Raw genomic sequence first — 20410 nt, forward strand, 5'->3', positions numbered from 1 at the left:
CCAAGATTTGGGTACAAAAGGGGTTAGTATTTTTCTAAAGGTTATGTAACAAGTATGTATTTGAACAAACATTACTTTAGGCATAAGTCAGTCTGATTCTAAAGCTTGGTTTTTTTTCTTCCCCTTAGAAAGCTCACTATGAGCTTTGGGGGCGGGGGGTGTATCATCCAAGTATAACAAACAATTAATTATAGATGAAACCTAGCTGATGAGAAAATATAATGCTAGCAGATCCCAGTAGTCCCTAAAGCACATACTTGCTATTTTGTTATTGTCCATGTCATGCCTTTCTGACTAGAAACTAAGTTCTCAGTCTAAAGAGAGTCTTGAATTTGGTTTGACGTAAGTACAGCTACTGAATGTATAAGCACCGCAGGATGAGCTCAGCATTCCCCAGCTGAGGGGATCCTCCAGTGTGAGCATGGAGGGATCTGACCTGGGAAGGGGATGTGTTCACAAACTGTAAGACCCCATGCTGACCCCACCTGCATCTCTAACATTTTCATTTTCCAGCATTCTATTGCAGATTCAATTTTTAAAATCACATGTCTATCCCTGAAAATCTCTTTGAATTGGATAGTCTTTGTTTGAAAGAGGAATACAGAATTCAAACCATGTTTTAGGCAATGATTCTCTCCTTCAAAGCAAAGGACTAATTTTTATCAACTGACTCTTCAAATTTTTAAAAAATGGGATATAATTCACACACTCGAAAATTCACCATTTTAAAGCATGTAATTCACATATAGTCACAGACTTGTGCAGCCATGATCCCTATCTGTTTTCTTCTCTGCAAAAGGAATCCCATACTACTTATCAGTCACTCTCCATTCTCCCCATCCTCAAGCCACTAACTTATTTTCTGTCTCTATTCGCTATGGAATTGCCTGTTCTGGAGATTTCATGTGAATTAATTTGCATAGTATGTAACCTTTTTTGTCTGGTTTCTTTCACTTAGCATAATGTTTTAAGATTTATCCATGCTGCAGCATGTATCAGTACTTCATTCTTTTTCATGGCTGAATAAAATTCCATATTACATAATATGGAGAGACTACATTTTATTTATTCATTTACCAGTTGGTTGACACTTGTTGGTTGTTTCCATATTTTGGCTAATAGGGATAATGTTGTTATGAACATTCATGGAGAATTATTTGTGTGTGAATATATGTTTTCAATTCTTTTGGGTCTATACCTAGGAATAGAATTGCTGGGTCATATGGCAACTCTATGCTTAACCTTTTGAGGAACTGCTGAACTTTTCCACAGCGGCTGCACCACTTTACATCCCCACATAACTGCCTCTTCCTCACACTGAGAGAGTAAGAGTTAATGAAAAATAACAGAGCAGAATTGCAGAATTTAAAACCTCCGTTTCGAGCTCTTATCCTCCATTTAAAGCATCTTTTACTAGGCTTCCTACTGTGTTCAGATTCAGCAGCTGCAAAAATCAAAGTTCAAGAAAGACAAATATTTTACTTTCCTCTCATCACTTTTTAAAAATGCCTTTTTCTTTCAATCTACCAACTCTAATAGGGCATAAGTTAATACAGAAAAATCATACATGATTTGTATGACTGTATGGATTGTCAGAAAATTCTCAAACAAAAATGATCATTCTTATTTCATGATTATATTACTGAATATTAGAGAATCTAATTCATATATATGTTTATACTTAAATATATATATTTTATTAAAATATATATTTATACTGTGAATATATGTACTATATAAGGAGAGTGATATACATCTCCCAATGATCATTTCAAGAGAAGGCAAGATATCTCAAAAAAAAATAAATGTTCCATAAGTGAGGCTCGCTACTGACCTGAGTCAAGCGACCAGGAAGTTTCATCTGGCACTTACTAAGCATTAACACTAAAAATGCAAAGAAGCAAAATGTAAACATTTGCTTTGGCTCTATCCAGTCTGAGGTCAGGTGCACTGGAATGACCAGCAGGAGTAGATTCACAGCCCATCTGGCTCAGAACCACGCTGTCAAGAGAGGGAGCACGGACCTTGGCAGGGAAAACGCGTTGCTCTCCCAACAGCAGCCTCAAGGGCAGGAAATATCCTGGTAGATTTCATGTAGTTATTTTATTTATGCTCACTCCCAAAATAATTCTCGAGCTTTTTTTTTTTAAAATCCGTCTATATTTTCTTCCCAAATAACCCCACTGCAACAGCGTTTCTTAAGTTTTTATGGGTCAAGGTTCCACGGGAAAAAAAAAAAAAAAAAGAACTATTGAAAAGAAAAGCCTCTCCTTCAAAAAATTTCCATGCACTCAACTTTTGCACACAAGTGTGAGAGATTATGTGAACCACCTGGAAGCAACCAATGAACTTGCTCAGGGACATCTGCCTTAGGGAGAGTCATTTCACCTCTATGAAACTTGCTACGTGGAAGAGAACAGAACATCCTCTACAGTTGTTAAGGTTCACATGATAAATGTGATAATTTTTTAAAGTAGCATTAAGGGCACCATATCCCTGGAAAAATTGTCCCTCCAGATTAATCCACTTCCTTGGCTCTAAGAACTGTACTTAGCAAGCCATCACCCAATTAGCATTTTGCCAACTGGTAACTCACTTTGGCACTATTAACAGAGACGGATCCCAACACACGTATCACTCAGGCCAGTCACCAGACAGAAACCACATCACTTATGACAGACAGAGTTTAAATGAAGACTCGTTAGCTAAGTAGAAAACTGTTAACTAGGTAACTGAGAGCGTATAAAAAGAACTTAAAGGTATCACGGAAGTGAATAACTGCAGAAAGCTGAGGGGAAAAAATGAGAAGAGGTTGGAATTATCAAAGCTTAGAAGCAGACCTGTGTTGAGGCGGTGCCCTTGGCCTCTGTGGCGTCTCTGAAGTGCACGATGAGGTTGGTTTCTTGAGTTGGAAAGACTGCAAACTGGATTCAACTGGCTGCTGCAGGAAAGCACTCCCGTTGCCCAGGTGAAGAAGCTTTGCCCGGGTAATGCTCACAGTAACAGGAAGACAGGGGGCCCAAAGCAAGCAAAGAAGGAGTCCTTACTTCCCCCTCCAACCTTGCTGGTTTTCTCTAGCGTCCTCTATGGGCAGAGCCTACCATGGAGCCCCCAAGTTAAGGGAGGCCCAGCTTCAGCTTCGCAAAGCCAAGTACAGAGGAGTGAGTCTGGAGCTCTAATAACTGGCAAGCCGAATACTCTCAATAAGAGACCCCAGATTAAAAAAAAAAAAAAAAAAGCAAATCAGCAATTAAACAAGTTTCTGTCTACCTAACCCATACAGATGCCTTAGAACACCTAACGAACCAAGAACACGCATGGAACACTTGTTGCATGCTAGAGAGTGTGGTGATTTAGTTAATCTGCACTACTTCATTTGATCTCCGTAACACGATTTCCCTCCCTTCTCTCTCTTGCTCTCTCCCTCTATGTGTGTGTGTGTGTGTGTGTGTGTGCGCGTGCGTGTAGAGACAGACACACATATACATATGGATACATATATAGATATATGTATAGAGAGAGAAAGAGAAAAAGTGAGAGCACAATATTGCATAAAGAAAGAGAAATGAAAGTGCATGCATTATTGGATCAACTCTAGAGATGAGTATAATACTTCTAAACAAAATAACACAAAACAAAATAACAATAAAAAGGGAACTAGCAAGACTGGGGAAGTTTAAATAATTGCTGCAGAAGCCACATGAAGATCTGACCCTCAACCCGGGTCTCTTAAGTATTCTATCTACACTACTATCCAAAGCCAGCAAGGGACACGCCAGGTCTCTGTCTAAAAGCCCACTTCCCCAGCAGGGTGCTCAGTGATGTTCGGTGACACTGACACAAAGGCTCATTGTCCCCCAGCGCTGCAGGGTTACTGGGGTTCAGCCGGCTGGGAAAGCAACAGGGCACCAGGACATTCTTTCTAGTTGATGCCTGCTGTGCTTCCTGCTAAAACCCATTCACTGGAAGGTCTCAATTACTTTTAATTACAATGAGCTACTGCTTCAATTACATGTAGCACAGATATTCTTATATAATTCTTCCCTAAGGATACCACTTTAAAACAGAGAGAAAGATTTGGATAGATGACATCAGCCAAGGTGGAAAAGGCCATGAATAAAAGGGTAAAGAGGTGCAACTAATTTTCTAAGGAGCGTTCACCTGACGTTTACAGTTCTTTAAAAATGCAATGAAAAATACAGCAAAACTGTGGGGGAAATCTCCATGGGCATTCATTCAATGCATATACCAAATGAACATACTTATCCAGAGCCTATAATTTGCCAGGCAGAGATGAATCAGGTTGGCTACTCTCCTTAAAGAGCTTACAATCCAATTGAGGGTAGGGCCTTGAATTCAATAACAAGCACCATTTGTTGAGTATTAATACCTGCCAGTCGCTCTTCAGTGTGCCTAACATATACTAACTCACTAAATACTCACAACAGTTTATACGGCAGATATTCTTAGTACGCATCTCCAGCTTACAGATAAGGAAACTGAAGCACAGAACATTTAAGCTACGCTGCCCAAGTCACACAGCTATAAATGGTGGAGACATTTAATTCCAAATCCTCTGTGCTTACCTAGGCCTTGCTGACTCTTGTTATAACAATAAAGAAATGCTGAATATCACGTCGCACTGTGTACACTTAAGGACTGGAGAGATGTTCTAACTTGGGAGACCAGAGACGGTTTACATGGAGAAGATAACACAACGGGGCTTGGATATCGTTTAAATAAGATGCGTTCTATGACAGAATTGCTGTCACTATCTGTTACCATTGATAATGGTAGCTCCATTATTAAATGTTTACTGTTTGTTAGGCAGTAGCTATTCAAGGCATAACCATCTAAAAATGGGGTGGTATATATCTACAGAAGTCAGCCTTATTAAGTACATTCCCTGGTAAGAAATCTTCAAAATAATTACTGGGGACTTTATAAACTGGGCAGTTAAATTTTTATAACTAATCATACAGTACTGAATTTTATACATTAGAATATGGGGTTTGAGGTTTCTGATATCACCAGCCAGAAATGGTGACTCCCTCAATTAATTTTAATTTAGAAAGTCACTTTTTATTAGAAAGGGGCATGGTGCAGTGGAGAGAGTTTGGAAGTAGGCAGGCTTTGCTTTGAATCCCAGTCCTGTATGATGGGATGTAAGTGCCTTCATCTCTCTGGACCTCAGTTTCCTCATCTGCAAAGTGGAGTCATGCCTTCTTTAGAGTAAATGTTCTTGACACTGAAGATGGCACAGATAACTGATAAACTCCCGCCCAGCAGAAGCTAGATTAATACCCTCATGGGATAAATCATGACGATGGTCAGAAATCCCAAATTCACAAATACAGAACACTTCCTCAGAGCCTGGAATTTCTCTATTCATGTCTCTAAAGCTAAGCATTTCTCATGCATAGTTTCACACACAAATGGTCTCTCTCTCACACCTTGCAGTAAAGTTCTACTTGTTACACGTAGAACAACTTTTACACTAGCTGGAGCACTTAGTAAAGTCTGTTCTGGAACCACTCTTGTTTTTATACAAATCACATGGTGGACGTGTTGCCACTTAAAAAGCCACAGCTGAATTCAATTGCTCCTTTCTTACCATCTCTATAATTCATTTTCTGGTTAAAACTTTCTTAGAGGGCTTCACATTCACTTTATTATTGTCAGCAGCCATATCAGCTGACCTTCTTCTGATGTCCCTTTTTCATAAAGAAACAAAGCTTTATAACTTTAAACAGGTGACACCAACAGGAAGGAAAACTGAGGGGGTGGGAACAGCTAGACTCACTAAGGAACTAAGTGACTTCTGTAACAGGAGCTGAAATCCAAATGCTAAGCTAGACAAACTACACATTATCTCAGATCATCAGCTTCTGAGGGCGGCCCACCAGTTTAATGAACGTTGTGAATATCAAAAGTCTCTTGCTAGGTTTTTTGACCTTGTTTAGCAAAACATCAGGACTGTGAGATACTCTGAAAAACTTGCCTGTAGTGAAATAAGCTTAGCAATACAGCATTCTTGACGATTCACAGGGCAAACTGGCATATTAAACTCTCTGAAATCCCCCAGTCAGAAATTTATTTAATATTGCATTAGCCAGAATATCTCAAACATATTTGACTATGGAAGGCTTTTTAAACACTCTTCTTAACACATATTAATATCCTGTAGCATAGGATATTATGTTTCTTGTAGCATCTCATCTAAACAATAAACATATCGCCTTCACCCCAACGATCACAAACTGTCTGTGCCCAGCAGACATGCAACGTTTGAAAAAAGTTTAATTCCTTCTTCCACAAATATTACTAACCAATTAGTAATATATAAAGAATGCTGTTTATTTCACGTGCTTCAGTCTAAGCATAATTCACTCTCCTGTTCTCAGAGTCAACACTTAATGAGTCCAGTGATGGAGCTTTTGAGAAAGCAACAACCAACTTTCTGTGAGGAAACAGAGGTACATATTTTTGTCTGGCTCCCAGTTAGGTAAACATCATGGTGAGGTGGACCCTTCTAGGTGTTCCCTGAGTCTATTTTTCTGACTGTTCTAGTGGTAGCTGTTATTCCATTCATATCCTCAAAGCCATTTCTCACAACACTGGAGGGGTCTGGGACTTCGGAATGAATGAAAACATTTTCATCATGAAAATAGCTGTGTTTGTTTCAATATATTTAACTCCTTGTGAAAAAATCTCTATTGCACACCACGAAATCTGACACGCATCCTTTATCTGTTATGCTTTTTCAAGATGAAAAGCGGCTTCTTCATTATGTGCATCTGTTACTTCTAATGACTACCTCAGAGGACCTGCCCTATTTTTCATTCCCAATCATTCTTCTCTTCCTTCATACTTTGTCTCCACTGACCTAGAGTTCATTGATTTTCTTTTTTCATTTTTTCCCTTCTGATGTTTTGTTAGTTTTTGTCCTGTGATGTGTCTCTGAGGTCTTGTATGTAGTATAGCCAGGTTTCCTGTCTTGAACATACTTAAACATTTAATTAGGGTAATCAAATTCCCAAAATTGAATAACGTTTTTTTTTGCCTTATTTTTAAACATCTTTATTGGACTATAATTGCTTACGATGGTGTGTTAGTTTCTGCTTTATAACAAAATGAATCAGCTATACATATACATATATCCCCATATCTCCTCCTCTTGCGTCTCCCTCCCACCCTCCCTATCCCACCCCTCTAGGTGGTCACAAAGCACTGAGCTGATCTCCCTGTGCTATGAGGCTGCTTCCCACTAGCTATCTATTTTACATTTGGTTGTGCATATATGTCCATAGCCAGTCCCCTCACTTTGTCCAGCTTACCCTTTCCCCTCCCCATGTCCGCAAGTCCATTCTCCTACGTCTGCATCTTTAGTTGTGTCCTGCCCCTAGGATTTTCAGAACAATTTTTATTTTTAGATTCCATATATATGTGTTAGCATACGGTATTTGTTTTTCTCTTTCTGACTTATTTCACTCTGTATGACAGACTCTAGGTCCATCCACCTCACTATAAATAACTCAATTCCGTTTCTTTCTATGGTTGAGTAATATTGCATTGTATATATGTGTCACATCTTCTTTATCCATTCATCTGTTTGATGGACACAAGTTGCTTCCATGTCCTGGCTATTGTAAAATAGAGCTGCAATGAACCTTGTGGTACATGACTCTTTTTGAATTATGGTTTTCTCAGGGTATTGCCCAGTATGGGGACTGCTGTGTCGTATGGTAGTTCTATTTTTAGTTTTTAAGGAACCTCCATACTGTTCTCTATATGGCTGTATCAATTTACATTTCCCACCAACAGTGCAAGAGGGTTCCCTTTTCTCCACACCCTCTCCAGCATTTACTGTTTGTAGATTTTTTGATGATGGCCATTCTGACTGGTGTGAGGTGATACCTCATTGTAGTTTACGATTTGGCATTTCTCTAATGATTAGTGATGTTGAGCATCCTTCCATGTGTTTTGTTGGCAATCTGGTATGTCTTCTTTGGAGAAAATGTCTATTTAGGGTCGTCTGCCCATTTTTGGATTGGATTGTTTGTTTTTTTGATATTGAGCTGCATGAGCTGCTTGTATATTTGGAGATTAATCCTTTGTCAGTTGCTCCATTTGCAAAATATCTTCTCCCATTCTGAAGGGTTGTCTTTTCGTCTTGGTTTTGAATACCATTTTTAGTTCCAATTAGGTGACATAATGAATGTTAACTGCTGGTATGAATTCTAAACTCAATCTCAAATGTTTAAAAAGTACATACTATAAAATTATACCATTCTTATGAACTTATTACTTAGGCCCACCACTAGTTACTGTCAAACATAAATTAACAGGCATGATTCTACTATGGTATTTTCTAGATGCTGTACACGAAAAGAAGTGCAAGATGAACTTAGGAAAACATAAAGCAAAGATCATACAATAAAGAACAGACTGGCTGTACCCAGCATAACGTAGCATCGTTAGTAACTGATGCTCACTGTTATAAAACAAGCCTTGTATTAAGGCATTTCACATACCATATCTCATTAAAATCCTCACAGCAATGTATTATGCAGGCAACATCATTATATCTGTTTTGTAGTTAAGAGAAATGAAACACAGAAGAGCTGAATAACTGGAACAAGGCCACATAGATGTGAAACACAGCACCAGGTCTCAAACTGATCTCTCTGACTCCAGAGCTTTCCCACTTCTAAACACTATGCTTCCCTTTGCTGATTCTAGAAAATGACAATCTATTCTACACATACTACATGTATCAAGGGGAAAAGAAGAGATTTGTATGAGAATATGGCAATTAGGGGAGAAGGGAATATTTAGGAAGAGAGTTGGGTGAGAATTTAGGAAGAGAATTGGGGTTAGAATTTGGGAAAACATATAAGCCCTTTTCACTAATTTTTGCAATTCCAAATCAGCATTTAATGCCTGGGAAACTCATGGTTCCCTTCCGTTAAATGGAACTGATATTTTTTGATCACTTACAATCAATATAAAGTGTTATGTGAGTTAAAAGGGATTCGAAAATTTTAGAGGAAGCCCAATATATTAGTCTTTCCTATGTGATGTAAATTAAATACTATCATAAAATGCTTTTGGAAAGTGGTTCTATTTTCATTAATTCAGCAACAAAACCTTCCACTGTAGAATGTTACCTTTTCTGAGAAGAAGGTCACAGTGTTAAATAACTTAGAACCAGAAAAATGGGGGTTCCACTCTGGAATAGCAGAAGTGTTTGGGATAAAAAATACTAATTCAATTCACCGGAGTTCTAGCTCAGCTTGCAGAGAATTCAAAACAAGATTAGAAAGGAAGGCTTCCCTGGTGGTGCAGTGGTTGAGTCCGCCTGCCGATGCAGGGGACACGGGTTCGTGCCCTGGTCCCGGAGGATCCCACATGCCGTGGAGCGGCTGGGCCTGTGAGCCATGGCCGCTGAGCTTGCGCGTCTGGAGCCCGTGCTCCGCAGCGGGAGAGGCCACAACAGTGAGAGGCCCGCGTACAGCAACAAAACAAAACAAAACCAAGATTAGAAAGGAGAAGGTAATTTATCACCCACGGGAGAGGAGCCTGTCTCTGACACTGAATTATGGAGTAGGGACTTTGCATGTCAATTCTTCCCGCATAACAGTCTCGCCCAGGTCCCAGCCTGAAGTGTTCTCTGGCAATGAAAACAATTCTGACAATAATGAATGCCCCTGGTCTGGACACACGTCTCCCATTCAACGCAGTTCCCTAGCACTCCCTCAGCACCCAATTTTCTCGCACAAGCTGCTCTTTGCAGTTTTCTCCACCACCTGTGTTTAAGAAACTCTTCACATGTTGAATTTCCGAAACCTTTGTACCTGATCATTCTAGGACCACCGCGGTCTAACCAGCATCCCTCTCTTCTGAACTTCCAAAGCAACAATATCCCATATCTCATAATCTAGCACTGAGCAATTGTAAAGTCATTGATTGTTTTTTTTATGTAAGGTCCTCTCTGAAACTAGTCTTAAATTCACTGAATCCAGTTGCCACATTTTACGATACTGTTATCTCTCAGGAAATACATAAACGGCACTGAAGAATTTAATTGATTAAAAATGGTGGTGAGGTCATAAGGGAATGCTCTGAAGGTGATAACACCTCTGGCTAAATATAGAATTGTCACCATTCTTTGAAAGCGCTCCACAGGTGTGCCAGCACAGATCCTATTAGGAATTGGGTCACTGACGTCAACTAAGAACTATATATCTTCTAAATAGCCATGTTCTATCTTGTTGGCTAGAGTGGAGGGCTGGCTTTGTTTGGTGCTTCACCTGATCTTAGACTTGCTCCTGCAGGGGATACCAAGAGAGTGAACAATCACCATGTGCTCCAGTAACCACCATTACCAAAGATTTGTTGCTACATCTTCCAGTGTAAGGCAAGAACGAGGAAAGAGAAAGTGTGCTGGATGCTGGGATGTCAACTAATTAACCCTCTAAAAAAAACTTTTCCCCCAAATTCTGTAAAGTGGATAACAAAAATTTGAGGCAAGAGATTCTCCAGAAGCAAACCAGGAAGGTCTTGTGTGAGAAACTCATTGCCTCTGACTAGCTAGCATCCTTGGTAGAGTGACATCTCAGTGGGAGTCAGCACAGATGCCACTCAAACATCGCCAAAGGGAGAACTCTGAGCTGACACAAAACCTGGATTTACTGGCTAATAATGAGGGTCTTGGATGGACCCCAGCTCCTGCCTCTGGCTGGCGTACAGTTTTCCTCATGAGCTGCTCCCATCTAAAAGATTAATAAAATAATATGTATGATAAAAACAAAGAGAGATTTAGCTCTCAAATTGTAACATAATTATGCTCACGCAATCCAAATAATTCTCACCAGCCTGAAATTCCTCAGAGACCCCACTGAATATACTACAAACACTCTGGTCACCGTAAAGCCTGTGTTTCCCGGCAATAAAATTGCTGCAATAAACATTTGGATTCTTTTCCATTTTCAGAACGTTTTGAACAACCTGCCTCTAATGTATTTTATTAGCACCCTCCATGTCTTCCAACGAATGATAAAACCCCCAGTGCCTTTTCTGAGTGGCTGACACGAAACAATAATGTTTTCAGTGCGTAGTCATCCCACTGCCAAACGAGAGCTTTCTGCTAAGTTCCTCGGCACTAAATCTCTCCCTGAGATAACTTCTGCAATCTGCAGGCAACCAGTGAAATGAGATGACCTCCGCTGAACCTGTGTCACTCATGCTTCCAATTTAAAGGCAACTTACTTCCTTAAATTTAAAATTAAAAAATCATGTACTCTTTGACAACTGCAATCCCATCTCCCAGTCCCTGTGTGGTCTTGTAAAAACATACTTGTCGATAAGATCTGCTCCTCGGTAGTCAAGCAGTGCATCATGTTATAAAGAGCTTTGCATGTGAAGGACCTTCTGAAATCAAAACATTTAAGAGTATTGGACTTCCAACAGAAGCGCTTTGCACGCAAGAGCTGAAAGTTGCCCCACTGCTACTGATAATTAGAAAAGAAAATTTTAACGAGTTTGCCCTTTGTTCACCTTTAAAACTCAATTGTTAAAACAATAAAAGTGATACGCAACCTCCTAAATTAACTGTAACCTATTTGAATGGCTTCAAAAATCATATTTCAAATAAAATGTTATAGAAAATTCAAAAGGCACTATTGATCCCCAGGGTGCTATTCCACACTAGAATCTTCTCTTTATTCCCCCATCTGTCTTTCATGATTATAGCTAACACACTCCTTAAGAGATAGGGTGTCAAGTGCATTACCCTTATCACCTCACTTAAGAATCACAACGCTATTAAGAAGTGTCATTGATATTCTCACTTTATAAATGAGTCCACAGAGGTGCAGAGAGGTTGGTCAACTTGGTCACAAAGCTAGTCAGTACTGTAGACACAGTTCAAGTTCAAGTCTGCCTGATTCCAGAACCTGCAGCCCGAACCACCCCTAAACTACCTCTTTTATCTTTTCCTCTCTGTTCTACAGGAGATCAATCTTTTTTTTACATATAATTGAAGTGTAGTTGATTTTACAATGTTGTGTTAATTTCTGCTGTACAACAAAGTGATTCAGTTATACATACATATATATATATATACATTCTTTTTCATATTCTTTTCCATTATGGTTTGTCACAGGATATTGAATATAGTTCCCTACGCTATACAGTAGAACCTTGTTGTTTATCCATTCTATATACAGTATAATAGTTTGCCTCTGCTAATCCCAAACTCTCAGTCCATCCCACCCCCACCTCCCCTCCCCCTTGGCAACCACAAGTCTGTTCTCTATGTCTGTAAGTCTGTTTCTATTTCGTGGATAAGTTCATTTGTGTCATATTTTAGATTCCACATATAAGTGATACCATATGATACTTGTCTTTCTCTGTCTGACTTACTTCACTTAGTATGATAATCTCTAGGTCCACCCATGTTGCGGCAAACGGCATCATTTCATTCTCTTTTATGGCTGAGTAGAATTCCATTGTATATATGTACCGCATCTTCTTTATCCATTCATCTGTGGATGAGCATTTAGCTTGTTTCCATGTCTTGACTATTATGAATGGTGCTGCTATGAACACAGGGGTGCAGGTATCTTTTTGAATCATAGTTTTGTTCCAGGAGGCCAAACTCATCATAACTTGACCACTCAGTGGATCACGCTAAAGAAAGAAAACATCTCCTGAAACAAGTCTCAGGTCACCAGGTCACAGGCTGACACCAAAAAAGACTGTCTAAGAGGAAATCATCATGCATTTCTTCATAGGGAATTTTCTATAATTCATTGAAATACAGAGATTTGAGTTGATTGCCTTTTATATACAACGTGAACAGAGTGTGTATTCCGGACATGCCGACCACTGTACTGAACCATTCTATCACTGACCCACGAGATCTGCCGTTTTGAGAACTATTCTCAACTACCGCACCCCAAGTCGGCCTCCTGTGGGTGAAAGACTGGAGAACCTAGTTCCTTTCAGCACTGCTTTCTCCTCGGTGCATTCTATAACAGCTGCATCCTGTCATATTCAGAAAAGCTAATTATATTTATATATTGCCTGTTTATGGTTATCACAGTCTATTTCATAATGTAGCAGATTTTTAGAGCTGGTAAATATACAAAGGCACAAAGAGAAAAAACTACAATGTATGATGGAGAGAAACAATAAAAAGGAGTAACATGAATAACAACAAATAAAAAAGCAAGAGCTACTCCGTGATCAATGGTCCCATCTGTGGCTACCATAGAGAAGAAGTCACAAAACAAACCATTGCTGTGAGCCACCTGAGCCAATGGGAAAGTGCTAGAAAAATCCTCTTGTCATCTGTCAACTCACACTAATATAACATGCTTGGTTGTGTCTTTATGCCTGTGAAGAAATAATCTGTTTAAAACTGATAAGAGATTCCCCGAAAGACACAGCAGCACTTTCCCATTTGGCATGTTTGAAGCAACAGTACCACTTCCAAATTGTACAATTTGTTGTGGAAATGCACAGTTTTCCCTCATTTTAATTCAGGGTTGTTTGTTTTTTATCACACCTGCACTTCCACAGACTCTCAGAGCAAAGATTTGCCTGTCATCAAAGCATCGTTTCCCAGCTGTCAGAACAGGGCTTTGTCTGCCCTCAAGGGCTCTGAGGTGGAATGAAATAGCCTCAATTTTTGGAACTTTACTTTCCACACTTCTCTTTAAGAGGAGCTTATTTTAATTTTTAAATTTATTTACTTTTTAAACATTTTTAGATATACCTTTAATTTTTTTAAATTTTAGATACAGTTTTATTCAAAGGTGAATAATTTATTTTTTTTTTTACTACACAGAGTTTTTGTTTGTTACTTTTTATTAAATAAGATCTTCAAAATCCAAGAGCTGAATTTCCTGATATGAGAAGGGATCCGTGAGAGTCAGATGCTTGCATATTTGAAAGGGTCTAGTATTATTACAGGAAAGGCTCATCCCCACCATCACTGAGGGGAACTTGGAATTTTGATGAGCACATTTGAAGAGGAGAATATTTAAGTCTAAAGCAACATCCTATGATGTAAGATCCTGGAGGACAGGCAACCTTATAACTCATATACTTCAAAATGAACTCTGGTTTTGTTTTGTTTGTCATTCCTCTTTTAAATGATTTTATTTCAATTGCCAGTTTGTATTTTTTCTCATACTATTCTTCCAACCCCACTTCATATGCTTCTTAGTTAATACCCTTCATGCCTAAGACACACCATTTAAAGCATAAGTGTCACAGGTCATCCTTTTTGTGTCCTTACCTTCAGAATGCTTAGCAGTGTTTATAACCATTTTGTGAATTCAAGTAATCCTCCAAATCAATTACCTCCCCAATTCTAGGAAGTGGGACATATCTTCAGAAGATTCCTAGCCTTCCCCTAGGCTTCAAAATGAGTCAGAATGATCCTCAGTGGAAGCCTTTCTTTTTCACAAGGAAGCCACATCTTTTAAAGAAAGAGGTTGAACAGAGTTGCATATGGGCACTCAAACATGAATCATTTGTTGGGGGATGGGGGCAACCCATGGCATTCTATTTAGATTCTGACTGTGAAGGGTCATGTGGGTTTGACACGATACTAGAGTTCCAGTTTGTGGTCTCTTGCCCTGCTCTTAAGTGCATAATACAAGGAAAGGTGTTAGACAGTCATCCAGGATTGTATGAATATGATATACCTCTCACGCTGTAGCTAAGAGAACTTTTTAAAATGTACACATCTAACACTGTAAAGAATAATACTTAAAGCTAATGTGAGTGTCTACAGTAGGGGAGAAAAAGGTTGTAAATGAACAAGAACTATACTATTTCTTATTATTAGAGTCAAATGTTTATTTAAGCCACAGTTTGCATAATGACTACAGGTGTCAGTGTGTGTGTGTATGTTAGTGAGAGAGAGCGGGGAGAAACAGAGAGAGGAGAGAGAAAAACAGGAGGGGGGAGAAAGAAAATACTGAATGGAACTTTCTGGTGTAAAAAATAGAACTTGGAGGGCTTCCCTGGTGGCGCAGTGGTTGAGAGTCCGCCTGCCGATGCAGGGGATACGGGTTCGTGCCCCGGTGTGGGAGGATCCCACATGCCGCGGAGCGGCTGGGCCCGTGAGCCATGGCCACTGAGCCTGCGCGTCCGGAGCCTGTTGCTCCGCAACGGGAGAGGCCACAACAGTGAGAGGCCCGCGTACCGCAAAAAAAAAAAAAAAAAAAAAAAAAAATAGAACTTGGAAAATGGAAATGTAATTTCCTCTATTAATGGTCAAAAATAGTCCACAACAGAATTACAAATGCAAGCTGATCAAATACACTCTTTGGCCTCTTCATTTGAAAGATAAATAGAAGTGCAGTCATGTATTCTTTGATGTATTTCTCAACTAACTTCCTGCCCCATAATGAGACTAAGTAAATACTACAAAACCGCAAATACAAACTATTCAAAAGCTATTATGAATTTATCTAAAAGAATACACCTTCCAAATTATTTGGGGCTATAATCTATTCCATTTCCTGAAAAAGATCAGGATCATGGTTCATGAGACCCTGATTACTAATTTATTAAAACATTAATGCTCCACCTGACATAAACTCAAGGGCATGCAAAATCTCTAAAACTCAGCTTCTAAAACTGTGTGCTCATATCTCAACAACAATATTGGATCTTGATGAGAGGTTAGAGCAGCATGAAGCCCCCCAAAGCCTCTGTTTTACTGAAGAGACCTCAAGTTCCAGGTACATAAAATCTTAGGGACACAAGAGGCAAGTCACATTTGAAGAGAGAGAGAGAGAGAGATAGGGAGACAGAGAGAGATAGAGAGAGAGACAGAGATGTCATTCCACATGGCTTCTGACTAGGCTTTCAAATCATCATATCTCAAAAACTCTGAAAACTACATTGTGTGATTTTTAGGAAATACCGATTCGTCCTTGGGTAATCCCATTTAAACACAACAACAAACAAAAGCTGGCTAGAACATCAACATGTAACTGAACTGACTCAACTTAATAATAAGTATTACGTAGAGGTTAATGGTTGGTCTTCTGCAAATAAATGTGAAACATACTTCCAAAACACAGAAACATGATCAAAGCTCACTTTATAGTTTGTCCTGTATGGACAACTCATACAGTGTTTTATTAAACTCTTAAATAATGTATTTACTACCAAGTAGTATCCTAATTAGAGACCACAATAAGAGAAGCACACTGTAACCATGGGAAATGTGGGAGAAAAAAAATGCCAGGGGCTCTTTTGAAGAGAAATGGGGCAAGTAAATCAAGTTCCCAAGAGCATCTGCTCCATTTCCCGGCTCAGAAAATACAGAAGTTTGGTGACACCCAAATGTATGTCACATTTTGAAGATGGATCCTACTCAGCCGAACATTGGAGTAGAAGCAGAATCCTTTTTAACAGCTATACACTGTTTTTCTCAGGAGAAGTCGACAATGAGCATTTTGTATTATGCGGAGGCAATTGCATTACAGACACTAGCTCGACATTTTACAATCGCTCACAAAGCAATTGGAATCTGACAATAAAACAAACCGAGGCCTTTCCCCCATTACCAAACAAATTTCTAAGCTGTATTGTTCAAAGGGAGAATGTGACTGAGTAAAGAGCTCCAAAGCCTGGAAGTGACTTGGAGTTTAAAGCACTTCCACAGATGCTGTCAAAATAGGCATTTTCAAACCTTGCTTTCACAGTGTAGAGAATTCAGGCACTGGAGAAGCATCTGGGGAATCTCAATACCTACAGGGCTCATTGCTTTCTAGAGACATATAATCATTTAATAGTTTCACAACTCACACGGAAGTCCTAATCCACTGTATATTATAGTAAAACCCAGCCAAGACCACAAAAAGTCCAAGATGTGAATATACAGATGCAAAATTAATCCACTCTCAAACCTCCAATGTGAGTAAATGATGCATTTAATGACACTGATGGATTATTTTGGGGGGAGTGAGTGGGGATGTCTAAACTCATTAAGAGACCAGAGTTTTCAATAAATAAGAGAAGTTAATATATAACAGCTTAAAATGTTACGATAGTCTGAAGTTTTTATCCTAGATTTTTTATCTCTTCAAATAATAAGTTTATCCAACTATAAATAATATGTCAGAGTGAAAAGACCATGAATTAGGAGTCAGGTAGGTCTAGATTCAACATTTTGACTTTGTCACTTATAGCTGTGTGACTTTAGGTAAACTAACCAATCTCTTGGGTTTTTTCCTTTCTCACTGTTAAAAAAAAAAGCTACAGAAATAACGTGATTCAATATATTATTGTTCTTTGGTGGATTAAGTGACTTAACAGAATGGTTTGGGAACAGAAAGCTCTGTTAAGTCACATGATTTAATCCCACCTAGAAATATTACCAGTGATAGAAAGAGCACTAGACTGAGAGTTACAATATCTGGATTTAATTTTTCTCCTCTGTGATTGCTGTCTTTTACTTTAAGTCAGTCTTGGTCTTGGTAAGGATAAATAATTGTCCTCTATAAAACTCCAGAAACCCACTGCATTTAATCTGCCACCATGTGACCGTCTGGCCCCTCAAATTTAAAGCATTATCAGCAGCTTAGGGTAATTCATTTTTTTTTCTGGAAAACATGGCATTCCATAGTGGCACTAGCCAATCTGTTTTTATTAAGCAGCTTTATCCTTGGTCCATATGTTCAGTTTTCCGGGAGGAAAAAGGTTTTCATTTCATAAATAAAAAGGCAACATAGTACAATGGAAAGATCCTGAAAGGACTGATGTAGATAGCTTCTATGACTTCCTAGCTGTAATATTAGGCAAAATTTTAATGCAGCTGAATAGCCAAGAACTCCTCTCTCTATAGTAATAATCTCTTGAATTGTGTGAAAGACTGAATAAACTATATATATATATACACACACACACACATACACACACATAAACATATATGTAGGTCTCACCAAGCCTAACTCCTAGCACCTGGTATGTGCTCAGTACAATGTAGTAGTGATGATGAAGGTGATGACAAGTAACAAGGATTAACTGGAAGATATAAGAGCCTTATATAGGCAGGGCCACCAAGGGTCAAACATTTGAGGAGTAAACATTGCATTCATCACAGAGACATTAAAAAGCTAGAATAAAGAGTAGAAGAGGCAAAAGATAAATATTTGCAAAGGACTCCTGTCTCCAGAAACCTTCCTTATAGCCTCTGCCTGTTTTTCTTTTGGTTCCTTGAGTCTCTTAGTTGCTGTGGGTTGAGAAATTATCTCACTGAAGCTTTTTTTAAAAATTTTTTTAAATGGTTTGAATTTTTTTTGTTCCCACCCTTTTCCCCAAAGACTGTATACACATTGCACTGGTGATAGTTCAAGTTACCATTTTATCTGTAGATCTCAGAAACGTGAGACAAGGTCGAGTTAAAACATTAGGGAGGCAAGCACATCACCTAGGAAACCCAATGGCTGACAAGCAGCTCTTACAGCAGCTTGTTGCACTACCTCTGGATACAGCCTCTGGTTGGGACTTGGTTTTCTTTCCCGGTTGGGTAGGGGATGACTGGCACTCTGCTGCCTGTGTGATAGCTGAACTGGTAAGCTAGGGTGTCCTTTGACATATGAGAGAAGCAGTGTAAATAAGCAGGGCAGGCTCGAAGGTGTAATGAAGCAGATATATTGGTCAACTGTCTGACTCAACTTTTATCAGAAAGTCAGCTCACACAGTCACTACTTGGTGACCAGCAGCTTTTTGCCTCTATCTCTTTGGACGCAGGTCATAGGCAGTTGAACCAAACCAGAACAATTAAGAGTGTCTCTTCTGGTCACTTGTAACTTAGACGCAGAGTTTAAGTTATACCCATTTCAGGGCCTTAGAATAAAAGTTCATAAACAACTTGTACTATAACCCCTGGTTTCCTGGAACCTTCACGTTCAGCTTTTCCTTGGATTATAGGAGAGTGACCCGCATCCTTTCCAATCAGTGTCCCCTTTACCTAAGCTTTTTGAAAAATTACTATTAATGTGACTATAATTTATCACTATTACTAATTTTAATTGCTGCTATCCTCTGAACTCAACTGCGGTAAGAATCTGACTCAGAATCTCATGATATATGAGTCACTCCTGAAAAACAGTATATACTAACCAACGGCCAACCTCTAAAAACATAAGTAATCACCCCATCAAATTCCTATATTTTCATGAAAGCATACAAAACTTTTTGAGCATTTTAATTGTTAATTTGATTTTGTTGGCATCTTTGTTGAAATAAAATAAAAGCTAAAACCAATGCTTTCACAGAATAAACTAATAAATAGTAAAGCTGATGTTACTTGACATGAACTAAGAATGCTTTTGGAGTAAACAAAAAATGGCATAGATTTTCTCGTCTTTACGTGATTTTCATCCAATTACTACTAGTACTGTCCATAGTCTACTCCTCTGAGCTTCAGGAAAGACAAGTCTAAATTAAACCAGGCACATGAAAATCTAAAATCTGGAAAAAAACCTGCAGATTTTTGAAAATCTTGAAAAGTCTTTAGAAACGAAAACTTACTCATGTGCTTTAGTATCATCTAACATGCACTGCCTCTCTGTCTCTGAAGAGTAGGAAAATGTAGTCATTCTCACTGCTGTGTCCCCATCACTAAGCACAGAATCAAACCTCGAGCAGGCACTCAAACCGTTTTGTTTTTTTTTTTTGCGGTACGCGGGCCTCTTACCGTTGTGGCCTCTCCCCTTACGGAGCACAAGCTCTGGACGCGCAGGCCCAGTGGCCATGGCTCACAGGCCCAGCCGCTCCATGGCATGCGGCACGAACCCGCGTCCTCTGCATCGGCAGGCGGACTCCCAACCACTGCACCACGAGGGAAGCCCCAAACTGGTTATTTATAAATGATCAATGAAAGAGCAAATGAATGAAGTAAAGAGGTAAAATAATGCAACAAAAAGACAACAAGATTCAAGTTTAATGCTGTAGAGCAAAGGCAAATCAGTTCTCCCAAGTATAAAATGGATACACTGCTCTCTGTCACCTCTATACCTTCCCAAACCCCATCTCTATCCCCCAAAGCACTGACCTCAGAAAAATGGCATGAAGCTAGACTCAAGTCACTGTTAGTTCTTATAGTCTTAGAACAAACCCCCCAAAGTCTATCAGTACTTATTCCATCTATCTTTACAATGTTTAAAAGGACTCTAAAATCGCTGAAGCTCTTTTCAGACATAAAATCCTGAACAGAACACTAGGAAAAAGAATTATCCATCGACCCACCAAATCCCTTCAGTCTGTGTTTATTTCACTTCATAGCTCAGGCAACAATGACAGACTGGCATTACAGAGTGAAAAGAGGAGGGGAGGCTGGTGGCTTCCACACAGAGGGGCTCAGCCTCTCCCT

General features: G+C 39.2%; 1 protein-coding gene across 5 annotated transcripts in view; it reads right to left on the minus strand.

The window, feature by feature from the left end:
- SORCS1 (sortilin related VPS10 domain containing receptor 1) overlaps window positions 1-20410 on the minus strand; it is a 575069-nt gene that overhangs the window by 484186 nt on the left and 70473 nt on the right. The window lies entirely within an intron of this gene.

The sequence above is a fragment of the Phocoena sinus genome, chromosome 16, assembly GCF_008692025.1.
Source record: "Phocoena sinus isolate mPhoSin1 chromosome 16, mPhoSin1.pri, whole genome shotgun sequence".
NCBI classification, from domain to species: domain Eukaryota; kingdom Metazoa; phylum Chordata; class Mammalia; order Artiodactyla; family Phocoenidae; genus Phocoena; species Phocoena sinus.